This window comes from Engystomops pustulosus, chromosome 4 (genome assembly GCF_040894005.1).
Source record: "Engystomops pustulosus chromosome 4, aEngPut4.maternal, whole genome shotgun sequence".
In the NCBI taxonomy this organism is placed as follows: domain Eukaryota; kingdom Metazoa; phylum Chordata; class Amphibia; order Anura; family Leptodactylidae; genus Engystomops; species Engystomops pustulosus.
The window spans coordinates 186,110,399-186,137,528 of NC_092414.1; the positions used below are offsets into that span (position 1 = coordinate 186,110,399).

At 43.0% G+C, this 27,130-nt stretch overlaps 1 long non-coding RNA gene across 4 annotated transcripts in view; it reads right to left on the reverse strand.

Annotated features, from left to right (window-relative positions):
• Window positions 1-7,891: 7,891 nt before the first annotated feature.
• The window catches only part of LOC140127803 (uncharacterized), a 50,951-nt gene continuing 31,712 nt past the window's right edge, over window positions 7,892-27,130 (reverse strand). For all 4 annotated transcript variants that reach the window (XR_011855065.1, XR_011855063.1, XR_011855066.1 and 1 more), the window contains exons 2-3: window positions 18,004-18,154; window positions 7,892-9,149 (exon numbers count right to left, since the gene is read on the reverse strand). This is a non-coding gene — a long non-coding RNA (uncharacterized lncRNA). The remainder of the gene's footprint in view (window positions 9,150-18,003; window positions 18,155-27,130) is intronic.

Below are 27,130 nucleotides of genomic sequence, written 5' to 3' on the forward strand. Positions count from 1 at the left end.
CTGATGCTTGTAAGTGCGTGTCTTGCAACACATTTCTAGATGTTGAATCCCGCGTGTTGTCCAAATCTGTCAGGTTGTCCGACTGCCCGCCCTCCGATTTCTGTCGCGTGCAAGCTGGCGCCGATGCAGCAATATCCGATCGTGTACGCAAAAATCCCAGGGCAATTCGGCGCAAAACGGAAATTGTCAGGAAGCATGACGAAAATGCGCTCGGCGGACCCTAAGTAAATGAGCCCTTCTGTCTCTGGTCACTCAGTGAGTGTTCTGGAAGATGAGCTGAGGCCTAGGAGGCCTGTGGTCAGAGCATGTGCTCTAAGGTCTCTCTGGTAAGAGAGCTGGCTGGCAAGAGCTGCTCCTCAGTCAGGAGCTGGGCCTAAATAGAACTTGCCCCTTCCTGTCCAGGGGTTTTGTTACTCCCTGGTCAGGTGGTGCACACTCTCCAATCACACTCCAGCTTACAGATTGGAACATCATTGGATAACAGTATAAAAATTTTTTAACCCGTGCCTGTCCATCAGACTCCTCTAGAGGGATACTACAGATGGAGGGCCTTATTCGCAAGCACTGCCTTGCCGACACGTTGGCAGGGGTGTTGCAGACAGACAAGATGAAAAGCTAGTAGGGGATGGACAACAGCATAACGAATGAAATGACTGATGATCAAGGACATACTGGGGCACATTTACTTACCCGTCCGCTGAAGTTCACCTAAAATGCATTGTCCCATGATAATGGACTCTGCTGCGATTCACTTAGATTGTGCGCCGGTATCCTGCATATGTCTCTTCCCCACTCAGGTCTGACAGAGTTCACCATCTTTTTAATGGTGCATGTAAGTGTGCAACATCCCCCACCGGGGCCTAGCCCTTGAGGTGAGGCCTGGAGACAGTCGGGGCCCGCAGTACCGGAGTGGCTGGCGGTTGCGGCCTAAGCACGCTATTGTCACGGTGCTTGGTATGGGGAACCAGAGGGCTGTCCTACAGCCTGGCAGGTCTCCAGCAGGGTGGTGTTGGCAAGAAATGATGAGGGAGAGGCTGCTATAACGGATCTCCCTGGGGCAACCCTTTGGAGTCCAGAGTATGGGTCTCTGTGTAGTGGACAGGGTGCCTGTGATGAGGGCAGCTGTAGTAGCAGGGACCAGACGGAGGCAGAGGTTGAACAAAAACAACTTACAGTTCTTTATTGGAACCGACAGGAACTTCAGCAACGTGCCTTTAACAGAGTGATGGAGCACTAAGATGCTTTTGGAGGAAGCCACAGGAGATAGGTCGCCAGCCTGGATGCAGAGGGCAGGCTGGGAGGTAGCTGTGTCCTAATAGGAAGCTTCAGCTTGTCCTGGAGTGCTTCAGGTATCACCCTTGAAGGTAGGATGATACCCCTTTCCTCACTATACTAGCTACTCTATTAGCTCCACTCTTCAGAGGCAGGGGCTAGGCTCTTCCTGCTCTTATCTGGTATGCTGGCTGAATAGAGTCTGGACTGGGGTACCCAGTCTGCTTCTCTTCTCATCTAAGCTAGGCTAAACTAGTTTCTAGCTGATGTCCTGCAGACCCTCAGGTCTGACCAGGACTGGTCTCTTCTCCCTCCTGGGAGAGACTACTCTCCTCTCTCTCCTGAGAGAGACTTCTCTCACTGTGTCCTCTAGAACATTCCTGGCCAGGGGTTTTGTAACTCCTCTGGTCAGGTGGTGGCTGCTCCTCCAATCACATCTCAGCTTACAAAGGACAGGATGTAACACAGATCATTGGATGACAGATCTAGCATCATACAAAACACTTAACTCCTGCCCTGCCAGACAGGAGCTACCACTGCAATGTCCCCTGTGTGATGTGATGACATGCTGTGGGGCTTATTCGCAAGCACTCCTTCGCCATTGCATCGGCGAGGGTGTTGCATACCCCCGGGGCAATTGAAAGAGCCGCCCTCGGCTCAACTACAGATCGTTGGGGGGCGCAGAGGTGGATACGGGCACTTCGGGGAAGTGCAGGCTATGTGAGGTGTAGGGACAAACCGCCCATGGTCCTGGAGACAGGCACCTGGGTTGATGTCGGACTAAGACAAAAACATGTAAGTGCTTGACAGTTGGTCGCTGACACCATTAAACCGAACTGTACAGTAGGAAAGGTGTGGTGTCATGTACTGTAATCCACTCCTTGCACCAAGGCCTGTATATTTGTTATGTAAACACTTCTTCCCTGGCGACAATCATATATTGTGTATATCTGCATTGCGTTAGCATATGCGACACGAGTACCTCCTGACTGGCATCCTTACCCATAGTATGAGTGGCATCCAGGTGCTATCTTTGTAACACCCCCGGTCCCCTAAAGACCCGCAGTTTACGGACTACCCCCACGTGCAAACCTCGGTTTGAGGGTTAAGGTAGCGGTCAGTGTTTTACACAAAAAGAGGGTCCGACACAGCCACACTACAACCTGAAAAGCCTATGAAAGGGTGAATGCAGACTACTGGCATATATTGACAGTGTGCAAACGTTTGGTAAATTCACATTGGCTTAGGAGCCCAATGGGTACACATCTTAAACGTTACAGAGGTAGGCTACACAGGGTAGCAGAATAAAATGTCTCTTTACCTGAAAAGGAAAGGCATAAAAGTGCATGCATAATGTCCATACCTAAAAGGAAGGCATTAAGTGCAATATAATAGTCAATAGCAATAGCAACTTTTCCTTGGAATTGGCCAAAAGTCTCACAGAAGGTCTTTAATGACAAAGTCCATCTTCTGGGTACAGCCCTTGAGGTGGGGAAAAGTGCACTAAGAAGCAAAGGGTCTCCTCTATGGGTAGAGGGACAGAGTCCTTTGAAAAGAATCTCTGCTGTGGCAGAGGAAGGGGTGCTATCATAGCACATGACAGTGGAAAATCTCTGGACTGAGATAAATAAGGGTAAGAGTCTCAGGACAGTTTCTGGCTCTTTGGGGTAAGGACAGAAATAAATATTTACAATGGACATAGTACCTGGAGAAGGCTACAGCCCTTCAGGGGTTAGTCAGATGCACCTTCGCTGGGTTCAGCAGGGACAGGATCCAAAGTCAGTAGGGAATCCTGTGCATCCTCAGCGGGAGTAGGTGCCGGCTGGGGACACCCGGTGGCAGTAGCGGGTACTGCAGGTGCAGCAACATCCTCCGGACCTTCAGGGGGAGGAGCGCTGTCGCCCGGGGTGTCGGCTGTTCCAGCCGGGGGCTCAACTGAGCCAGGGACCATGGAGGGGTCCAGAAAGACATAAATAGGAACCTGCGGCAGCGCCGCGGCTCCTTCCAGCTCCGGTTCTTCTGGGGCCGGGTCATCACCCCACTGGTAACCGGCAAGTGGAGAAGTAGGCCTCGTCGGAACCTCCGGTCAAGGTTCACTAGCCGGGATATCTTCTCCCACAGAAGAGATATGGGACCTGGCAATACTCCCAGCAGGGGAAACGGTGGGGGTGGAGCCCTGGATCATGCCCGGCCCATGGATGGCAATGGGGCCCGTACTCACGATCACCGTGGATGGAGCATTCACGTGGGTCACCGCCCGGGGACTCGCAGCCGAGGAAGAAGAGGTGTTCGGGGATTCCGGCCACTCGTCGTCCTCATACAGGTCGTCGTACGATGGGTAGCGGTCCTCGTCGGAGTCCGGGATCCGGATCACACCAGCCGCCCAGGGTCCTCGGGGCCCCTCCTGCAGGGAGAACTCAGTGCACTCGCCTGGCTTCAGATTGTGCAGGCTCTCTGGCAGGTCAGGCCTCTTGACAGACCGGCGGGGAATAAATACCTCCCGTCCGGTGTAGTCTTGAGTGGCGAAGCCATAGCCACGTTGTTTGTCGAAGAACCGGACCATACCGGTGGTGCGGTTCTTTTCCACCCAGGCTCCAGCTGCAGACCGGCCGGCCATGTAGCGTTGGGCCTCCTTCTCGCGGCGTCGCTGGCGGGCGGCCTCACCTCGGCCTTGAGGCTGCGGAGGTGCCGGTGCTGGGGCTCGTGGCTCCGGTGCAGGCTCGGATCTCCGTGGTGGTCGGGCAGGTGCAGGAACAGGAGCAGGAGCAGCCGGAGGATCAGGAACCGTCACAGCAGGGCTAGCAGGCCGAACAGCAGGGACAGTAGGCCTCGGAGCAGGTGGCACGGCAGCAGTAGGCCCAGGCGCTGGCTCAACAGGAGTCGGGGCCTCCCCACGTGGGGCCTCCACGTGGGCCTGCGGTACCGGCATGGTAACCGGGAGAGGCACGAGGAACCGCCCGGGTGGTACTTGGTATTCCGTCACCGTCTGGACATACCTCCTGGTGACGAAGGCTCGGGTCAGTCCTCGATGCAGCCGGTGCCCAGCAAAGGGCTTCCGGACCGGCTGCGCAGAGACCACCACCATGGTCTCCAACACTTCGAAAAACTCGGGACGCTCCACAGAAGGGAATGGCGGAGGACCCCACATGATGCTGACCTCACTGTCCAAGATCCGCACGAGTTCTGGTGTTTAGTTGAGGCAGGGCAGGAAGTCCGCTTCGCGCCAGAGCGGAGGAGTCCAAGTCCTTCCCGCCAAGAGCTGTGGCGGGCTCTAATTTCTCCTGCGCCACAGGAGGCGGGGTTCGCGCCCTTCGCGCGTGGGTGGAGCTTGGTGTGTCGTCTGGGTTTCCCGCCAGTGAAGGTTTTGGCGGGCTGGAATTACTTGCTGCGCCACAGTTTCTGAGGTAAAATCTTCAGAGCTGGTACAGTTCTTGCAAGGATTAACCTCTTGAGTGCTGGAGCGGTGCTCGACAGCGCGTGGCAGCATTAACACAGTTCAATCCAGAAACACACAATCACTTGGGCTCAAACCCGGATGGCAGCAGGGTTAGGCAGCACAGTCTTTGTAATAAAGTACAGTCTATAGTGCCAGAATAAGGCACAGAAGTATATATCCTGTTCGTGACGCCACTTGCAACATCCCCCACCGGGGCCTAGCCCTTGAGGTGAGGCCTGGAGACAGTCGGGGCCCGCAGTACCGGAGTGGCTGGCGGTTGCGGCCTAAGCACGCTATTGTCACGGTGCTTGGTATGGGGAACCAGAGGGCTGTCCTACAGCCTGGCAGGTCTCCAGCAGGGTGGTGTTGGCAAGAAATGATGAGGGAGAGGCTGCTATAGTGGATCTCCCTTTGGCAACCCTTTGGAGTCCAGAGTATGGGTCTCTGTGTAGTGGACAGGGTGCCTGTGATGAGGGCAGCTGTAGTAGCAGGGACCAGACGGAGGCAGAGGTTGAACAAAAACAACTTACAGTTCTTTATTGGAACTGACAGGAACTTCAGCAATGTGCCTTTAACAGAGTGATGGAGCACTGAGATGCTTTTGGAGGAAGCCACAGGAGATAGGTCGCCAGCCTGGATGCATAGGGCAGGCTGGGAGGTAGCTGTGTCCTAATAGGAAGCTTCAGCTCGTCCTGGAGTGCTTCAGGTATCACCCTTGAAGGTAGGATGATACCCCTTTCCTCACTATACTAGCTAATCTATTAGCTCCACTCTTCAGAGGCAGGGGCTAGGCTCTTCCTGCTCTTATCTGGTATGCTGGCTGAATAGAGTCTGGACTGGGGTACCCAGTCTGCTTCTCTTCTCATCTAAGCTAGGCTAAACTAGTTTCTAGCTGATGTCCTGCAGACCCTCAGGTCTGACCAGGACTGGTCTCTTCTCCCTCCTGGGAGAGACTACTCTCCTCTCTCTCCTGAGAGAGACTTCTCTCACTGTGTCCTCTAGAACATTCCCGGCCAGGGGTTTTGTAACTCCTCTGGTCAGGTGGTGGCTGCTCCTCCAATCATATCTCAGCTTACAAAGGACAGGATGTAACACAGATCATTGGATGACAGATCTAGCATCATACAAAACACTTAACTCCTGCCCTGCCAGGCAGGAGCTACCACTGCAATGTCCCCTGTGTGATGTGATGACATGCTGTGGGGCTTATTCGCAAGCACTCCTTCGCCATTGCATCGGCGAGGGTGTTGCAAGTGCATTATCTTGCAACAGAATTTGAAAGTTAAATCCCACCCTCAGTCCGAATCAGTCGGATCGGCATGCCTCCTGATTTGCATGGAGTCGGATGGCACAATCCCAGCGCAGACACCTGTTAAATACCTGTCCAAGCCATGCAATCCACAAAAAAGGCGAACAGTCCGACAAAAGTGAGCAGTGAGACCCTTAGTAATTGAGCCCCATTGTGCACCAGAAACATGTAGGTTATGTTACCCTATATAGGTTAAATGTAAATGACAAGGGCTTTATTAAAGGTGAAGATTGTCTGCTGCTGTCCTGTACGGGAGGGAGATCCAGGCACCACCATGGTCACCAACAAATCAGAAACACCCTTTAACAATACCCTTGCTAATGTGTTTTTGATGTGTTCTTCCATTAGCAATCTCCATCACCCTTAGTCCATGCTAAAGTGGTTAGTGCGGCAGAAAACCAGCGCTATTTCTGGTCCTTTCAGCTCCTTTAAGTCTGTGAGAAACTAATGTAACAGCAAACAAGATGTTCTCGTTTGTATGACATTATTTGTGTAATGAGCTCTTCTTCTAATTACTTCCCCTCGGGATTTCTAGACAGTTGTATGAAAGGATGCTTTCCACTTTTGTTCATTGACCCATGAACAATAATTATTAACCCTAAGTCTTTATTGTCAAAATTATGTTTTTGCAATGTCTCAAAAACAATAATCTGAATTTTAAAAAATAACTGGATCAATAGCACCACTGTCTCTAATATTCTATTATTTCCTGACCGATGAGTCATGGCCGCAGTTAGAGAGGATTCTGTGGTACCAGTGGTTCCCTCTTAGTCCTGTTTTTGGAAAAATTATAACTGAGATACAAACTTCTATTCACAAGTAAACAACACATCTCAGGGAAACAGACCTGTATGTTGTTCTGATCCAGCAGACTTCACACATTGCACAGGCCCGGAGTGCTTCCAACGTACAGAGATATGATGCAGGGACTCCCTGTCTGCTGGCCAAACAGCAGCTCTGCAATACATGAGGTGTAGTCAGACCTGCAAGCAGGAGTCCTTGCATCATATTTCAGTATGATGCAAAAATACTTTAGGCATTTCATGTTTTTCATGTGTATTGGTGCATTACACAATTTTATTTCTTGTAGACTTTCACAAAATGTGTGTATCCATATTCAATTAAATTCTACATATCTTATCTCATATGTCCAAATGTGTGAGCCCTGCTACATTGTCAGGAAGGGGTGAGGGTGGGTTAAGCTGGATCAACATCTTGGACACTACTGCACCATGTTGCCGAATGTGGGTTGGAACTTACTATTAATTTTGTAGGATAAATTGGAAGCATTAGTTGACATTGTTCTGTTGAGGAGCATGTTTCCTTGCAGGAACTGTACCCATAAAACTTACTGTCTGATGGGCTGGAACTAATGGCACATGGCAAGGAATTCATTTTGATGACCACAATCAAAGGGCCATGTGCCGCTAGTTCCAACCCACCTGACAATGGATCGTGAGAACTGCTCAAAAACAGGCAGGGGTAGGACCTACCTTGTCTTTTGCATGAATGTGCCCAATAGAAGGCTATGGGGCCGTGAATTAGTCACAATTTTAGCTAACTCATGGCCAATGCACACGTTTGTGACTGTAGAAAGCTTGGCAGTGGAGCACCACGGATGCATCTTAAGTTGCACCAGATTACAGACTTGCGAGAGACCTCTTGATAGAAGGAGCCCATCATTGCCAGAAGTGTTTATGGACAACCCTCTAGCAGTTGGGGTTCCCTTACAGAGAGCTATATTGAGTACAGTAGAGAGCTCATAATATCCCTTACTGAGGTGTGAACCAATGTACTTCCGGGAGTATTTCAATCCATTATGGTTTTGTTCTATGAATAAGGTAGCTGCTAAAAGGACATGCAATGCAGATGTATAGATTTAATATGTATGCTTTATTCCATATGTCATAGTTTATTGACAGTTTAGTAGTACTCGTAGTGTCCATTGGATTACATTGGTTACAGAATACATGTTATTGTTTAGCCTTCTTTGGGGAAAATATAATGGACGTTAATAATTATATACATTACATCTGTCGTAGATAACATTCCATAAATAAACAGCTATAATATCCTATTATGTCATAAGTTACATGGCTAAATGGCAGAGTTATACAAGATATGACTATACATTCTGCATTTTAATATGTGTAAATATTCTCCAGTAGAGTAGTAGTCTTCTCCTTGTCTCCTGGCTTATGTCTTTGAAGCCTTACTGGTATTTTGCTGTTAATTAAATACCAATGGTCGTGTGCTTAGACATCTTATATTATATTATGCTATTGAGTAAGTGTATAGCAGACTGCAACATCATTGGAGGATAGGTGAGGGAAGAAATATAGACCTTTTGCATTATGACCCCATGTAACTTCAAAACCTTCACCTGACCTCAGAAAATGTGCACTAAAAGCAATTCCTCTCTATACAGTGGTATATTAAAGTTCCCTTACACTTCTAAGAGTAACATTTCATGGCTCCATATAAAACATGTTGACTGTGTACATGAGGCCGAAACTCTTGCTCAGATATAGAAGGGCAACCTAAATACTTAAGTAGCTATCAAGAAAGGAAGGTCAGCCTAAGCTACAGCCTAGAGAATGATATCATTGCTTTAGGCAAGTGTGTTCATAACCGATAACATGGCTATCACTGTTGTCACCACCCATAATCCTTTGGGACATAGGCCAGCATCATTGTCCCTGTTGTAATTCTCTGTGCAAAGATATTCTATAATACGCAAAGTCACGTTGCCATAAATGTCTAGGTTGAGCTTTGTTAACTTGTCCTTGTTTGTCTCCAGTTGTAAAGTGGTGTTTATACAAGGACCCAAAAATTCTTCAAAGTCATTGACCGTGCTAGGACGGGGGTAATATAGTCCATCAGGAAACATGGCGTAATTTTCAGAATAAAACTGAGATTCATCTGTCACGTTTAAGTGGAGGGCAAGACGCGTTCCTCTATAGAGCAGCTGACCGGGTTTGAGGGCAACATTTGTCTTGGGAATATTTGAGCCAGACTTTCTAGTAACTGATGACTTGCGATTAGTTTTCATGCGAGAGAAGCCAAAGTCAATATTCATCAGGATAAGAACCAGGCAGGGGATCAAGAATGAGGATCTCATCCTAACTGGACCTGTAAAGAAATTAAATATCTGAAAACAATGTTCTGATCAATATATCCATGAAGCAAAAATGCAATGAATGAAAAAAGCAAAACACGTGAACACTAGACATAAATGGAAGTGTAGTAGTAGTAGTAGTATTATGGAGACGGAGCAACAACCAGTGAAGGTTAGTCATGTTCAAAGATAGAGCTGATTTGGGCGACCACTTTACTTTCTATTAAATACCTGGCCACTGTTCGTATGCAAAATTTTGGAGAAAGAATTAGTCGTTTTGACACTTGCAGGGTCCCTACTCTTAAAACACACACATCCTCAGCGAAATCAAGCAAATCAACAAACTACACAGTTATATTAACAACCAGGAACATACAACTGGATAATAAAGATCAGAGGCATACATTGAAAAAGGCAAGGCGTCAAGTTGGCCCCCATTACGGTACCGAGTTTTACACCCTAGACAAAAAGGATTGCTTGTTTCTTTAGTCCCCAACACTACATCTTCTTTAACTTTTAGACCACATTTTGAATGAAACAGCAATGCATTAAAAATGAGTAAACATCAAAGGAATACAAATAGTGTAGGCTCCAAATTTGATACTATAATTTACTCATTATCGCCTCTTCAGATTACAGGAAATAAGAGGAAGTGACATTCTGTGGTTCAAGCAGGCAACTGGTTGGCTTAAGCAAGTACCTTGGCCGATCAGTGTCTGAAACTAGAAGACTGGAGTGAAACAGTCACTCAAAGAGTCAATTTGTCATTCTATTTGTACATATTCTTTTGGTACCCCTGCCCTATCGCTCCAGAATTCCTGGAAAACTCCTTTAAGGTACAATAGCTGCTGATATCTGGTGGTTTGATTCTAGTATTTCCAGGTCAGGAGTTCAGGGCATTGTCAGTCAATCCTTTGTATAAACAGCAGAAATAATGTTTTTAAATATTATTTTAACAATGAAAATAATATAACCACATAGCAAATAAAACAATATTAATTTCATACCACAATTGCACCAGCATTTTTCTAGTAAAGAAAGTGAAAAAGTGTCATTACAAGATCACGGTTACTCTTGGAGCCCGATGGAGACTATTGTTAGCTCTCTGTCTCAAGTCTTTCTAAACACTGCTAAGTCTGGATTTGAAGTTGGAAACTGCTGCTCTCCATTGACATAGCAGAAATAAGCAACTAGAGAAGATCACAAGTTATGAGAGAAACTGCAATGTAATGAAAAAGCTGGTAGCAGGTGTTAAAGTTAAAATATGCTCAAAATAGTTACAGAGGATAGTACAGAATAGGAACATAAAACACCTATTTTGTTAAAACTAAACAGTATCTGATGGCAACAGTCAGAGTGGACAAATTATCTGGACAGAAGGTTAAGGTACGGTATAACTGCACATATTATAACTATTTTACCAGGTTCTGCAGAAGTAGGGAGAGAAGGATAGCCCCAATTATACCAGGACAATAACACAGTATGAGAAGGTAGGAAAAACAAATCTACCTATAACATGAGACTATGGTGAGATAAAAGTTAGTGGGCATCATTGGTCCATCTAGAGTCCACCTGGCCTATTTCATACCTTCTATACCTCGAAAACTGGTGTACAAGCGGTGATGAGTCTCCCCCACGTACACACATCAAACATGCTGTACATATACATGATATACATATATGATATACATATATAAAGTTACATACCTCTCTAGCTGTTACACTCTAGGTGGCCCTATTTAGTAAGGAACATTACCAGGAGGACTGTAGAGTAGATTGAGAGTGTTTACTAGTGCTGCTTTCTCAGGGGTCCCCAGACTACTAGATTTCCTGCACTTCTGCCTTCCACACTATCTTGACAGCTGCCTGTCTCCAAGTAGCTTGTGTCCTGTTACAGACCTGGGGTCTGTGGATAGGGAGGCTTCTTCCATTCTTGGCACTGTGACACCTTTGGGCCTCCCTCTCACTGCGGGCCCGGTCATGGTCATACTCCCTGCAATCATGATTGTTATGTCCCTGGTGGTTATCAACTGTATCCCTTTAGGAACATATGATTGGGCAAAATACATATTAACATGTCTTCATATTTGTTAAAAGAAAGTTTATCAGCTCCTAAAACACTCCACAATTTCCTTACTGTTGTTTTTGATAATTCTGACTATGCAGATTAGCTCCCCTATGCGACATGCCCATTACAATACATGTTTTTTTTTTCTCTACACGTTATTTCTACATGTGATACATATTCTTACAGGATACTAAGCCCTGTCTTATTATACTTCACTTGGGTTTTATGGTTGAGACACAGTCATAAATCTTAAGGCAAATTAAGAAGCTAAAGGTTTTACAGCTTAAATGAAACATAATGTGATTGTGGTACAGTCTGTTTTCTACAATTCTTCCTGTAAGTGAGGTTTAATCACTAATCTGTAGTGTTGGTTCAAAAATAGCAGGTTTCTGGTCCCAGTGGTGCTGCCAGGACGGAACATGGTGCTCCAGCAATCTGTGCATCCAGGATGTGTATGAGAGACAAGAGTCTAATTATAGAACAGGTAGCAACTTATACAACCATATAAACATCAAGATCAATCTATATATCTATCTATCTATCTATCTCATATCTATCTCATATCTATCTATCTATCTCATATCTATCTATCTATCTATCTCATATCTATCTATCTATCTATCTCATATCTATCCATCCATTTCATATCTATCTATCTATCTATCTATCTATCTATCCATTTCACATCTATATATCTATCTATCTATCTATCTATCTAGCTCATATCTATCCATTTCATATCTATCTATCTATCCATTTCACATCTATCTATCTATCTATCTATCTATCTATCCATTTCACATCTATCTATCTATCTTTCTATCTATCTATCCATTTCATATCTATCTATCTATCTATCTATCTCATATCTATCTATCTATCTCATATCTATCTATCCATTTCATATCTATCTCATATCTATCTATCTATCCCATATCTATCTATCCATTTCATATCTATCTATCTATCTATCTATCTATCTAGCTATCTATATATCTATCCATTTCACATCTATATATATATCTATCTATCTATCTATCTCATATCTATCTATCCATTTCATATCTATCTATCTATCCATTTCACATCTATCTATCTATCTCTCTAAAATGTAAAACTCTAAGGCAGCAATGTGAATTGAACCACTTAGAATTTGAGGTGCAGAGCCCACAGATCCTGGCCACAGCCTCTCAATGATAGCACCAGGAGAAAAGGAAGAACTTCAGGTGCAAATTGAAATGAAAGTGGCTGTCTACTTTAATCAAACAATTCATATTGATTTTGTACTTCCAGTGGACACAAACTGGTCTCTGGTCATGTGACGTCACACAGATGCACGGCTCATTATATCACCGGTCATGTGATGTCACACAGCTCTGATTACTCTCTGTGACACTAACAAGTTGTGCACCTGTGTGACATTACATTACCATCAAACAGTATTTATCCACAGGGAGTAACCAAAGAAGCATCCTGATGAATTTCAGCAAGCAGAGATCTAGAAAACCATGATGAATTGATACAGAAAGTAAAGTTTTATAACTTTCATTACACAAACAATTTTAGTAATTTGCTGAAAGTGGACCACGCCTTTAAGGTGAAGTTTATTCCATGGAATGGCAACTCTACAGAACTTCCTGGAACTTTCCTTTTTTGTATCTCTCTTTGGAGCACTGTTTTTTTTTTATGTTTGAAGGACCTTTTGCTTGGCCCTAACTACCGTGTACTCACCCATTTAATGCAAAATATTCTGGCTGTGCTGCTTTGGACTTTTTAGGAGTATCTATCTATGTCCTTATCATCTATCTATCTATCTATCTATCTATCTATTATCCATCCATTCTATCTGCCATTTTCAGAAATTCTCGGTTATTGTCAGTAGCATTAAGGATGGTGATGACAAGCTCTATAGGGAAACCATCAACTCATTTGTAGTACAGAGTGAAGACAATGGGACATATATATCAGGGCCATGTCAGTGGCGTAGAAGCCCTGAAATAATCCCAAATGGTAGCTTATTGCCGGCACTTGCGATTATTTAGCACTCTCTGCCACATTCATACCAGTGGGGCGTGATGGGGCATGAAGGTGCGGCACGGCCGGCCAAGTGGAGGGTGCGGCCGGCCAGGAGTTCACATATACACACGTGATAAGTCACCGTCTGCCTTTATTTCTATGCCATATCCCTCAATAACCTCATCTGAAAAACTAAGGAAATGATAATCCAATCACCATCAAAGACCAAGCCATTGAACGAGTTAGAAATCACCAAAACCTAGGTTTCGATGACATAATCGTTGACAAACTAGATTGGTCCGTTAAAACTGCAGCGTATCAACTAAAAGAGCAGCATCAAGATCTTATTTTCTCAGGAAACTCAGGTCCTTCAATGTATGTAACAAGATCCTGAGAATGTTTTACGAGTCCTCTATCGCGTGTGTGCTATTCTTTTCTATAACCTGTTGGGGGGGGGCACTGTCAAAAGGAGAGAGGAAAATAAAATTTTAAACATTTTTTAAGGCCAACAACTGGGTCATTTTGAAGAGGTCTGGCAGGAAAAAGATGCATCAACAAATTCACGGCTATTACAACCAACAAATCACACCCACTGTACCAATACATAGCAGCTCAGCACATTCACCGAGCGCTACTGCCAAATAAATTGCAGTACGGAGAGATTTCGTAACTGCTTCATTCCGAAGGCTATCGAAATGTACAACAAAACCACCAGGTACCACATGACTAGTGTTGCCACCAACAACCAATCACCCTCCTGCTCAACCTCCCACCCTCCGCATTAATGATTCTATCTGTGTGTTTGAATTTCCTGTGGATTTACATGTATTTGTCTATATGTACTTCTGGCTCGAATGATGTTTGTAGAAAGCAATTTCTCGAAAGGGATCAATAAAGTTGTATTGTATTGTATAGTATTTATCTAGCTATTTCATACTAGCTATCTAATGTCTATCTATTCTTCATCTATCATTTATCTCATAGCTGTCATTTGCTTGACCTATGTTAATACATTAAAACTAAATATATAGGGCCACATTTATCGGACCTGAAAACGGTCGCAATTCCTAGTACAGAGCCGGTATTGGGACTTCTTCACCCTATATCCGCGTTACGCAGAAAGGGGGCGGTTCTGGTCCATTCAGTAAGCCAACATATTGCCTATAGACTTAGACCAGTTCAGATCTAATGTAGAAGTGCACAAGTGGCGAGGTACATTGCCTCCTGCTGGGATTTATCAAGAGGCCAGAGCCTCCTGATAGATCCGGCGCATGCCGGCGTGGGCAGGGTGACCATTATACACTGAAGCACCAGCCTATGATAAATGTCCCCCTGGAGTTCAAGCCCTGTAATAGGTGAAATTTGTGGCGCGTAGCACATTTCCCTATTTACGCCACCTCCATGCCTGGAGTGGTGTGAAGGGGGAGCGCAGTTGGCGGTGGCGTTTCTTACCTTGCCTGTAGACTGTGACCATGCAGGCACCAGCTAGGGCACAGTTCTAGAAGCGCTGTGCCGGCACATCCACAGACTCCTGATTCATGTGACAGTGGGGACGCTTACCATCAGCGTATGATAAATGTGCCCTATTGAATTGAAATGTGGCATCACCCTCCAACATTATTATGTAGCTTTAGAAATTTACGGTTCAAGTTTCTGGGAAAGCAGCTTGACAACCTATATGAAGGCTGTTCTGAAATTTCTGGTTTTTATTCACATTTCTAAGAATCAAACACAACTAAAAATCTGAGTCACGTCCATTTCATAACTCCACCAAAACATCATCATCATCATCCCCATTATTATCTGTGCCATGGTCATTACATTTAGAGAACATTAGTTCTGTGGTTACCTCCATTAAGGCGCAGGGCTCTACAAGCACTGGCTGATCTGTCTGTATTATCATGTATTTAGTTTTGCTATTCCAGGAAATCATAATGTGAAACATAGTATTTTGTCTGTAAGTAGATTATCTGCGGTTTCATGTAATCCTATGTGCATTTCAGGCAGAATCAATAGCCAGATGTGATGTGAGAGCTTTAGAGTCTTTCCTAACAGAAGTTGGTTTCCACACTTAGGCAAGTCTCTCTGGGCAGGAGAAGTGCAGACTAAAGTGGGGTACCATTAAATAGCATTAGGTTGGATTATAAGGATGATACACTGAGCATCTCTAACTTCAAGACCTTTGTTGTCTATGCCTATTGTTCCGATCTTTCCACTCAACTCCTTATAGTTACGTGTGTGGCAATAACTATTTCTACAGATAGTACAGACACACATATCATATCTGGAAATGTAAAGTCTCCGAAACCATAGGATGCAGACAAGACGAGTTAAAGTTTGTCCTGGTCTTCTCTCTGAAGTCTATGAAAATGTCTTGCTTGGTTGAATCCATAATTCCCATAGATATTGAAGGTAAAGAGGAAATGCAGCTCCTATAGTTGACTATACTTGGGTCCAGGTGGGTCCCAAAGATTATATAGCATGACATTTATTGCCCAATGTTACTCCAATCCTAGTCACTGGGCAGACTAAGTACCTAAGAACCAAAAGTGGACTACACGACTTGAAGAAGATGACCTATGAGTGATCTTTGCTTGTCTTCAGCTTTATAAGGGTTTATCACATTAAATTGTGAAGAAGAAACACAGTCTGGAGGTATATTGGCATCTACTAGATATGGTATATAGCTTCTATGTTTAAGGCTCCTTGCACATGAGGGTAGAGGGACTTATAGTGAAGCAAGTTACATGATGGAGTTCATTGAAGGATGTGACACAATACTGGAATCATACTCTACAAATATATCACATCCAACATTCATCATTGGTCAAAAATGATTTACAATCTGCCATGACAATAACGTGAACTGCAGAAATAATCCAAAGATGGCCACTTACCCATTGTAATTGGGTCCCCAGATGATTCACTCTCGTCCCCATAAGCCTATAGTTACAGACTTGAACCTGTTTATAGTGTATAATGAACCCTCAAATGCTAAATGTATGTACCTTTTAATGGTTTCCACTTCACATTCAGTTTTTGAACATACCTCATGGTTTTGTGTCACGTCTCCATTATCCTTCCGATGAGAACTACTGACCTTGATCAGCTGGTAGTTTCAGTGCCAAAAAAAGATAATCTCCCCATCTGCCACAAGCCAACGATGTTATCCTTCATTACACTGCATAAAGCATATGAGCGTTTACTTCTGCAATGTGCATCTTGCGTATGGGATAGACTCACTGCGCTGGACATGCATGTTATATGAGTAGAGACAAGAGGATGAGCTTTTGCAAGTGCTGCTTATCTGTAAAGGATAAGGCATGTTCTATGTGGGTCTGATGGATGGCACTAGTTGTGTATAGGTGTAACTTTAGTTATGACCATTGACCATGTACCTATGGGGTGACTTTTTTGTCACGTATTTCAAACTACTCCCCAACCTGTGGACCCTCTGTGGACTGTATAGTAAACAATGTTGAGATTGCATGAAACACAAGAAACACAACAAAGATTCAGGTCCTGAGCCCAAACACTTGGATCCTCACCATCCTTTGGAACCTTCAACTTGGGTTTCATGCATTTTAAAGGACCAGGATGAAGAACTATAAACCAAGAACACTGGCATACTGGTGTGTGCCCCCTCTGACAGGATCTGTTCTTCTTTAAGCTTCTTATGCCCTTGTTTTTAGGGAAAAGGGTTGCAGGATTCATTGACATTTAAGAAGGCAAGAGCCCATTAGGTTCATTTGCATATTTTTTTTATTTTATTTTATTTTTTTTTAAACAAGGTTCTAAGAAGCTAAAAGAAAAGCGGATCCTGCCAGAGGGGGGCACCCACCAGTATGTCAATGTGCTTGGCTTACAATCCTTCATCCTGGTGGTAGATTTCCTTTAAGCTTCTCTTTGACTGTCCCTTACAGATGAATGGAACCCCTCTCACTTGTGTAACTACATGTCTATTTAGACAGGGGGTAAAAGGGGAGTTATAATGGATCCCCATTCTTGTCATTGTTGAGAGTTCTATTAGACACCATTGGTCATACACTTATTCTATCAATAGGTAGTAGATTATAAATATGGACAGTCTATAACTGAAGGAGTGAAGGCAAAAACAATAATTGATAAACATTAGATATTTAGTTAACCTCAAGATATAAAAAAAGATTTAATCATTAAACTTCTTTCACCAAACACCTATTACTGCTAAAGAACTTATGTCAATGACCCTAAGACGGCAGTGACCCTTCCTTTTGATTATGCCAGGACACTGTGTACAAACAATTTCTTACAGGATCAATAAAGTTGTATTGTATCGTATCTGAATTGGAGACTGTGTCCAGCATGAGTGTAACTGAAAGGTTGTAAATACTCCTATTGATTTTAATGGGGAGGTGACCACCAATAATCGTACAAGTGTAAGGAACTACTGGAGATCAGAAGAGGTTGCATCTTCGAAATCTACAAGAAACTGACTGAATGACATATATCGTGTCTGTATATTAGCAGAATACCACATAAAGTAGATCTCCGCTTAATTTCCAACCTACAAAGAAAGTATGAAATCACTCTACAGGTTACAATATCAGAGGAGATGAAGCCAGGATTTCAATCTATAAGGGATTCTAATGTAACAGGAATGAAATATCGAAGCAAAAAAATAAAATAAATAACGCCAAGTCAAATAAAAAAAATAAAAACATCATAAAATAATGACTACAAAAAGGCTTAACAAACAATGAATAAATGATGTCATGACATGTATGACATGGTCCACTACTCACTGTTGTGCAGCTGGATGTATGTGGAGCAGTGGGAGAGGCGAGCAGCACTGAGAAACTTCCCTCTGTGCCCTGTTATACATGTTCAGGAGGGCTGGGCATTCGCTGTGGCTTCCAATCTCATTTCTGTGTCAATTCTTTAACCATTTGTGCCCTATTAGTAATAAAAATGGTATTGCTGTTAGAAACAAATTAGGACCCTAAATCCACCCCCCAAAAAAACACAATATAAGCTTTTCTTGGTGATGTACAAACATAACATTTTATTGTATTTACAGGTAACGTACAAGATAGGTTCCATAGGTTTGTTCTTAAGATGAATTTGTATGCAAATTAAAAACTGTATATTTTACAATTGTTGATCCAGACAAAAAATGTTGTTGCCCCAGTGCCAATTGGAGTTTCAAAATAATTTTCTGTAATTGGACCAAGGATTATCAATAAAGATTCATTATAAACACTTTACAGCTGATCATTGCAGCCTGGGACTATAGTAAAGCATCAGGAGAGCTTCACCAGAGTTCACAGTGGGCAAAGAGGTCCGTCTTTAACTAGGGGTCGTCTGTAAGTCGGGTGTCCTTAAGTAGGGGACCGTCTGTATTGTAAAAGTTTATTTGCGTTGCAAAAATTCCTGAAACATTTCAGACACTTGAGGCTGCCGCTAATTGATGGCCCCGCCCCCGTCAGTCGCCCAATCTTTCCGGAAGCTCTGTCGCCGCCTGAGCTCTTTCATGCCAGGTTGCACATGTTGTAGAATAATGCCAGGCACAGGCTATAGGCAGTGCGCAGGCGTGTGGCAGCAACTCCCCGTGCCAACCCACTGCACACCACAGCCCCACCCCCTCTATGACCACCTGGTGTACAGGGGTAGGGGATGCAATTCCCGACATCTCTTTCATCAAGTTTACATTGTGTTAACATCACATTAATGTATACTGTGTTTATGCAAACGAAAATGTAACTTGTTCACACCACATTTATGTAAATGGAATGTTGGTGTGATATTCGCATTACATTTATCATGCAAAGTCGGACAGAAATGTGTCGCACGCCCTTTGTTAACCCCTTACTAAAGTGCGCCGTAATGCTACAGGTGTGAGTGCATGGAGAGGGCTCATGGGCTGAGCCCTTTCAAAAGCCGGTAAGTGTTTGCTGCATATTGCAGCAAAGACTTACCGGTAACACCGATCACACCTATGCTAGCACTGATCGCTGGTGTTATCCTTGCGATCGGTTGTCTCCGCGAGGCTGTCTTGTTTCAACCCATTCATTACAATGTGCGATTTGCACATTTTAATGAATAAGGTGGAAAATCCCCTGTTGTATGGCAGTATATAGTAGAATCGATCAGACAACCTAGGGTTAAAATAACCTAGGGAGTCTGAAAAATATTAAAAATAAAAATTCAAATCACCCAAAATAATTCTACCCAAAAAGTCAAATAAGCTAGCATTTGCGATTATTTCAAGGCCTCTACGCTACTGATATGGCGCAGAGGCCCCGATAAATATACCAGAATGTGTGGGTGCAGATTGTTGGTGAAATATAATGGGCCACATTTATCAATTGTGCACAAAACAAAAAAACATCCAGCATCCTTAAAATCTTCAAAGTTTCATTTGTTGCAAATATAATCCCTTACCGACATGTGACATACTATTACGTCACATGCCGGCTGCGGCTGTATGGAGAGGGCTCACGGGCTGAGCTCTCTCCATACAAGGTGAATGTTTGCTGCATATTTCAGCAAACACCCACCGGTAACACCCACGGTCAGTGCTGGCACCATGTAACCTCCAGCTTTGCCAGAGGCATTTAAATCCTGGCGGCCTGTGGGTGCCACCATCTGGGATACGATCGCCACCCCTGTGAGGTCATCGGAGACCCGGGGCTGTCTGGTTTAAACCCATTCATCACAGCGTGAGATTTGCACATTGTAATGAATGATGAGGAAAATTCACATATACTATATGGTAGGATCAATCAGACAATCTAGGGTTAAAGTACCCCAGGCGGTCTGAAAATCGCAAAAATTTACACCACCAACAGCTCTGTACACTGAAGTATAAAAAGTTATTAGTGCCAGAACATAGCAAAAGTAAAAATGTAAGAATTTAAGAATATAAAAATAATAGAAAGTAAGAATATGATTTGGGGTGCACAGTGAAAGTCGTAAAATCCAAGCCCAAAAGAATACGGTACAAATGCATTTTTTTCACTGCATCACAGTACACGGCATGGAATATTAAAGGGGTATTCTCGTCCGTGCATTCACATTCAGTTTCATTAATTTGCCATATATAAACATTTCTTCAATTAGATGTTATTAAAAAAATGTTCCTGTGTGAAGATAATTTCTCATAAATGTAGTCATGTGGTCCCTTAGAAACAAGATTGTGTCCTTGGATACGGCCACCTCTGCTGGAGGGATTGCACAAGGAAACAAAAAGTTTCTGAATATTAAATGTCTGAGGAGTTACCGCAGGTCCTACAGCCGTCCTGTGGTAATGATCGCTAAATCCAGGTGGTCAGACAGGACTCAATAGCGCATATCTGGTCATTGCTGCCAAAATGTGAGGGGGTCGTATCCGAGGAAGCTATCTCGTTTCTAAGGGACAACATGGCCACATTTATGAGAAATTATCTTCACACAGGAACATTTTTTTAATAACAACCAATTGAAGAAATGTTTAAATATGGCAAATGACTTAAATTAAATGTAAATACCCAGATGGGAATACCCCTTTAAATACCGTCACTATGAAGTGCAATTTGTTACACAAAAATCAAGCCCCCACACAGCTCTCTACATGAAAAAAATAACAAAGTTATAGATTTTTGAAGGTGGGGAGCAAAAAAATGGAAAAAAAAAATGGAAACGGAAAAATCTAAAAAGGGCCTTGACGGGAAGGGGTTAAAATCCATAAAGATCATTGTATGGGCCACAGCGATTTCTTAGACTTTGTTGGCAAAGGACTATTATTGTGGAAAGTCTGATACGAGTCGCAAGTAAGTTTTTTTCCACCTGGGAAATCGGCATGCCTGGATGCCGATACAATGATTTCTATGGATCCTAAAATTTCGTGGGAGAAATCCAAATGGTGGAACATGTGCAGTTTTAAAACATAAATTTTGCTAAGTAAATTAATATGATCAATCCATAGAACCGTACAGTGCTCGTAATGATAAACCAAACGATTTAACCCCTTCAGGACTCTAGGACACTGACTCATTTTTCAAACCTGCCCTGTGTCACTATAAGTGCTTATATCTTTGTAATGCTGTAACTTATCCAGGGGATTTTGACGCATTGGGGCTCATTTACTAAGGGTCCGAACGCCGCACTTTCGTCTGGTTTCACGAACATTTCCGAATTGCCCCGGGATTTTGGCGCACATGATCAGATTTTGGCGCACCGACGCCGGCTTTCACGGGACAGAAATTGGGGGGGGGGGGGGTTTCGTGTCCATTAGAAAACCCAACGGATTCGGAAAAAACGCGGAATTTAAAAAAAAATTGTGTTGCAAAAATAGCACTTACATACAAGTGAATTCCGACGGACTTCAGCACAGCAGCGACGCCTAGTGGACATCGGGCGCACGACCTTAGTGAATCCTGGCAGAAACCAAATCAGCGTCGGAGAACGCAACGCTGGATCGCGACTGGACCGGGTAAGTAAATGTACCCCACTGTACTTTAAATTAGTTTAAAAATTTGGATGATTTTCAAAGTTCTGAATTCTCTACATTTCAAGCTGATAGTCATAGCACCCAAATTAATCCATAACTTACATTTCCCAAATGTTGGCAAGGTTTTTTAAGATTCCACATATTTTACTAGAATGTTATGAGGCTCAGAGTTTGGAGGCCTTTTTTCAAATTATTTGGAAAAACACCAAAACCTGTATTTATAGGGACCTGTTCAGCTTTCAATTGACTATGAGAAGCCTAAATAATAGCTAGACTCGTAATTTACCCCATTATGGAAACTACACCCCTCAAAGTAAAAAAAAAAACACTTTTAAGAAGTTTGTTAACCCTTTAGGTGTTTTATAGGGATTCATACAAAATGGAGGTGCAGTCTACAAATTGTAATATTTTTTGACAATGCATTCATTTTGGGTGGAAAATGAAACATTTGCAATAGATTAAATGAAAAAAGGCTCCACAAAATTCAATACCTAATTTCTCCCAAGTACACCGATACCCTTTATGTGGTGGTATCCTGCTGTATGGGCGCACGGCCGGGCATAGAAGGGAAGGAGGCGCCATTCAGATCAGATTTGCTATGTCACATTGTACAGGCTAAATTTTTTTTCTTTTTTTAATGTGGACCTATAGGGGCTTATTTTTTTGCAACATGAGATGCACTTTTCTGGTACGTAAATTTTGTGGCATCTATAGCTAATTGATAAGATTTCATTAACTCTTTGTTGTCGAAGAAAATAAAAATTATCAATTTTTGGTAAGATTTTTTGTTTTGGTTTTTTTTTTGGCTGTTAACCATACCATATAAAATAATATATTATTTTTATTCTATGGGTCGCCATGATTACAAAAATACCTCATTTATATAGATTTTTATTTTTTTCCCCAATTTCACTGAATAAAAACTAATTTGGAGAAAAAGTTGTTAATTTTAGCCTCTCCATCTTTTTAAATGCATATTTTTTTTTTATTTTTTGGCTGACTAATCTGGTTAAGGGCTTATTTTTTGGGAGAAGAATTTTTCTTTTTAACCCCTTCACGCTCCGTGGCGGATATATCCGCCACGGAGCGCAGTGACTTAGCGCTCAGTGGCGGATATATCCGCCACGGCGCTTATGCCGGCTCGGCTCTGGATCAGAGCCGAACCGGCATGGGGAAACACGGGGTGCCGGCTGTAACTAATAGCCGGCACCCCAGTGTAACACCCGCGATCGGAGTCGGCTCCGATCGCGGGTGTGTAACCCGTTAAATGCCGCGGTCAGCACGACCGCGGCATCTAACATGTCTCTGGGGTGTCTTTCCCCCACGATCGGCCCCCCCGAACCGTTTTCGGGGGGCACCGATCGCTGCTATGGATGTGCTGGGGTCCGATCTGGTCCCCAGCACAGCCTGCAGGCACTGCCAGTAAGATGGCGTCTGTGACGTCATCTTACTGGCATAGTGCCAGCCTATGCAAGTGTATAGGCTGACACTGATAATACTCTGCAATACATGATTATTGCAGAGTATTATCATGAACAAGCAATCAGATGATTGCTTGGTCATTTCCCATGGTGGAAAAAGTGAAAAAGTTAAAAAAAAAATGTTATTCAATAAAAAATAAAGTAATAAATCAATAAAAATGCCCATAAGCCCCATAACATATAAAGAGACATATAACCCCAAAAAAGTCTAAATCATAACAAAAACCCCACATATATAGTATCACCGCGTCCGTAACAACCCGTAGAATACAAGTAAATCATTATTGAACCCCCACGATAAACGCCGTAAAAAAAAACTGCTATAAACCTTCCAAAAATTATGATTTTTAGCTATTCAATCCCACAAAAAATGCTATAAAATGTGATCAAAAAACCATGTGTACTCCGACATGATACTGGTGCAAAGTACAACATGTCCCGCAAAAAACAAGCCATCAACCAGCTCCGTAGCCAAAAATGTAACAATGTTATGCCACTTGGAAGACGGCAATACATAAATGATAGATTTTTCCCCACATTAGGGTTTTGTTTGACAAATTTAGTAAAACGTAAGAAAATATATTCATGTCTGGTATCCCCGTAATCGTATCGACCCATAGAATGAAGATAATATGATTATTAGTCTATACGGTGAACACAAAAAAAAAAAAAGCAAAAAATCCAGTACAGGATTGATGCTTTTCTACTCCTGCCCTCAAAAAAAGTTCCTAAATTTTCAACAATAGGTGATACTAACCCCAAAATGGTAACAATGGAAAAAGCATCTCATCGCGCAAAAAAAATGGCATCACATGGCCCAAATAACGAAAAAGCGAAAATTTTATAGCCTTCAAAAGGGGCCAATGAGGAAACTAAAATCCAGGCAGCTGCAGGGCTCTCCTTCCCTTCTGCGTCTCGCTGTGCCCCCATAACACAAGTAATGGCCACATGTGGGGGGTCTTTGTACTCAGGAGAAATTGTAGAACAAATTGTATGGTGGGTTTTCTCTTTTTATATTTTGGAAATGTGTAAATTTTAGTGCTAAATGAACGTATAAGGGAACAATTTGACCATTCTAAATTTCACCTCCATTTTGATTCAATTACTATGAAGATCTCAAGGGGTTAACAATCTTCGTAAAAGCGGTTTCTGATAGCTTGAGGGGTGCAGATTTGAAAATGGGTTGGTTATATAGGGGGTTTTGATGCTAAATATGTAAAATTTCATTCAAAACTGTATTTATCCCCAAAATAGTCAATTCTGAAAATCCGGAAAAGCGATATTCTTTTTGTAAGCCGCGTGACATCAAAATAAATTATCCAGACATTTCAGAAATTATGAAAATGTAAAGTAGACAAATGGGAAATGTTATTCAGCAACTTATTTAGGTGGTAAATCTATCTGCCTGAAAACGCAATGATTTTGAATTTCGAAAATGGCAAATTTTTCAAAAAATTTATCGTATTTGCTTTTTTTTTGTAAGTAAACGCAAAACTTATCAGCCAAAATTTACCACTAAAATGAAGTACAACATGTGGGGAAAAAACAATCTCAGAATCGTTTTGATAAGTAACAGTGTTCAAAAGTTATAACCATATAAAGCGACGCAGGTCAGAATCCAAAAAATCGGGCTGAGCCTTAAGCTACAAAATGGCTGCGTCCTTAAGGGGTTAATGGTCTTATTTTGGAGTAAGTAACATTTTTACAATACTTTTAGGGCATTTTTGTTTACTCAGTTCACTGTGTGGTTTCAGTAATGATTCTGTTTCATTATACAGATTGTCACGGACGCAGCAATACCAAATATGTGGGTGTTTTTGTGTATTTTATTAAATTTATAAAATTCTTATTAAATTCGTCTGAAGGCTTATTTTTTGCGAGAAGAGTGATCTTATTTTAGAGTGTGTAACATCTTTGAAATCCATTTCTAGAGCATTTTTTAAGGGTATTAATTACAATTTATCTTTTTTCGTATTGTTTTTTTTCCCCTATGTTTACTGCGCGGGTCAAGTAACGAATCTGTTTTATTATACAGATTGTTACGGATGTGGCAATACCAAATATCTGGGTTTTTTGCTGTATTTGTGGTTTTTAAACTTTGTTAAGTGTTTGTATGGGAAAGTGACATTTTATTGGCTTATATTTTTATTGGCTCACACATGCTCAGACGGTTTACAGTCAGACGAGGAAGGGGTCTGACTGCCAGGAAATTTAGGCAAGCCTGGAGTACTGGGCTGTCCTTTGGGCTCGGTAAGCTGCATGGGGGATCCGATCCTTAGGGGAAAGACCCTTACGTGCCACAGTCATGCTCCGATTGCGAGTGTCAGAGCGAGGTGTCAGCTTTAATATTTGTTCGTGAGCCGGTGCCAGAAGAGGGACGTAATAGAATGTTCTCGATGTGGGAAGTATCTTCCCGCAAGTACGTACTATTACATCCATGTGTGTGAAGGGGTTGAGTCCATGGCAGTTAAAAAACAACTTGTCACCCCACTAGACATGCATGCTCAGCATACAGGCTATAGATTTGCAGAGCATACAGGGACCAACATTAAAGTAAACAGGTTAAGTGAAACAGAACCTTATCACCCCAATAAGCTGCCACCAGTTCTCCTTTAAAATAAGCCCGGTCTGTAACGGGACTTTATAGGGTGAGGAACCAACCCGGTAGCATGTATCTAACTGAGACACGGGCGTGGGGATTCATGGATCGAGATAAAGAGCAACGCAGTTAGCTGAGTACAAAATACATGGGGAGGACTCCATGTATCAGTATGCAGGATGTTAGTTACCTTGTGTGGGCCTATTGGAAATCGGATAGGCCACACTTAATGATCCTTCCTGCGATTAGTGTAAAAGGTTTCCCAGAAATAGACACTGGGAACCAGTGGTGCTATGATTATAATAGGTGCAGACACACCCCTGCACACCCTTAGGCGGGCTCTAGGACCCCTCCTACATGGGAACAGATCCAGGACCATGGAGGAGCTCTAGCTTTACAATGGGAAGGCATATGGTCCAGGTTCTGGTCTCATTGGATCCGGGTGAATCCCTGAATCACATTGATACCAAACCTGACCCATTTCCGATAATCCTATTCAGAGATATGTATATCTTTGTGTCCAAGAATGCTAGAACCTTATTAGTATATCATATATATTAGATACCCTGGCTATACCGGGGCAGCATGGTGGCTTAGTGGTTAACATTACAGTCTTGCAAACAAAATGAAGGGAAGCCTCTGAAACAGTCGGTGCCTGGCCGCTGAGGAAATCCCTTGAGGCTACACCTCCTAAGGAGTTTATGACACTACCAGCTTTGACTCAATTAGGCTATTTGGGATGAGGCTTGAGACAGTGGGGGGATTTGTACTCACACTGAGCAATATAAGGCCCTCCCCCTTGGCCATATTCATCACAGAAGATCTGAAAATACTTCCAGGGCTCTGCGTTTCAGCGCTGGGCTTAAATAGTGTGCCCACTGCTCTCAGGGAAGATGGTATTGTCTGCAGCTCTTTAAAAAGTCTCCTTCTTTGTCCGATACCGGAAAACTTTCCTTACAACATCTTTTGGTGTTTATATCCTGGGATACCGGTTCCATAGAACTGATGCCCACCATATCCAAATGGAATTCTCAATTTGCTTGGCACTCTCATGCTTCAGCCTTTTTGCTGTGGTTGCCTGACTAGGAAGTAAGTCATGGACAGTGCCAATTAACGCCACCATGTAAGCATGCGGAGTGTTATAGCCATGGACACTCCACTAGTGGATTCTGGGAAAATATGCTAATACGTTTGTCAGGATGGGATAAAGAAAACCCTGCCTCTTTTAGCTCCCTTGTAAGGCAGATCCCATGACATGAAACATGACCTACAATAGGCCTTATGACATGATGCAGGATTAAAACCAAACCAGTACAGGCTGTCCCCTACTTAAGAACACCCGACTTACAGACGACCCCTAG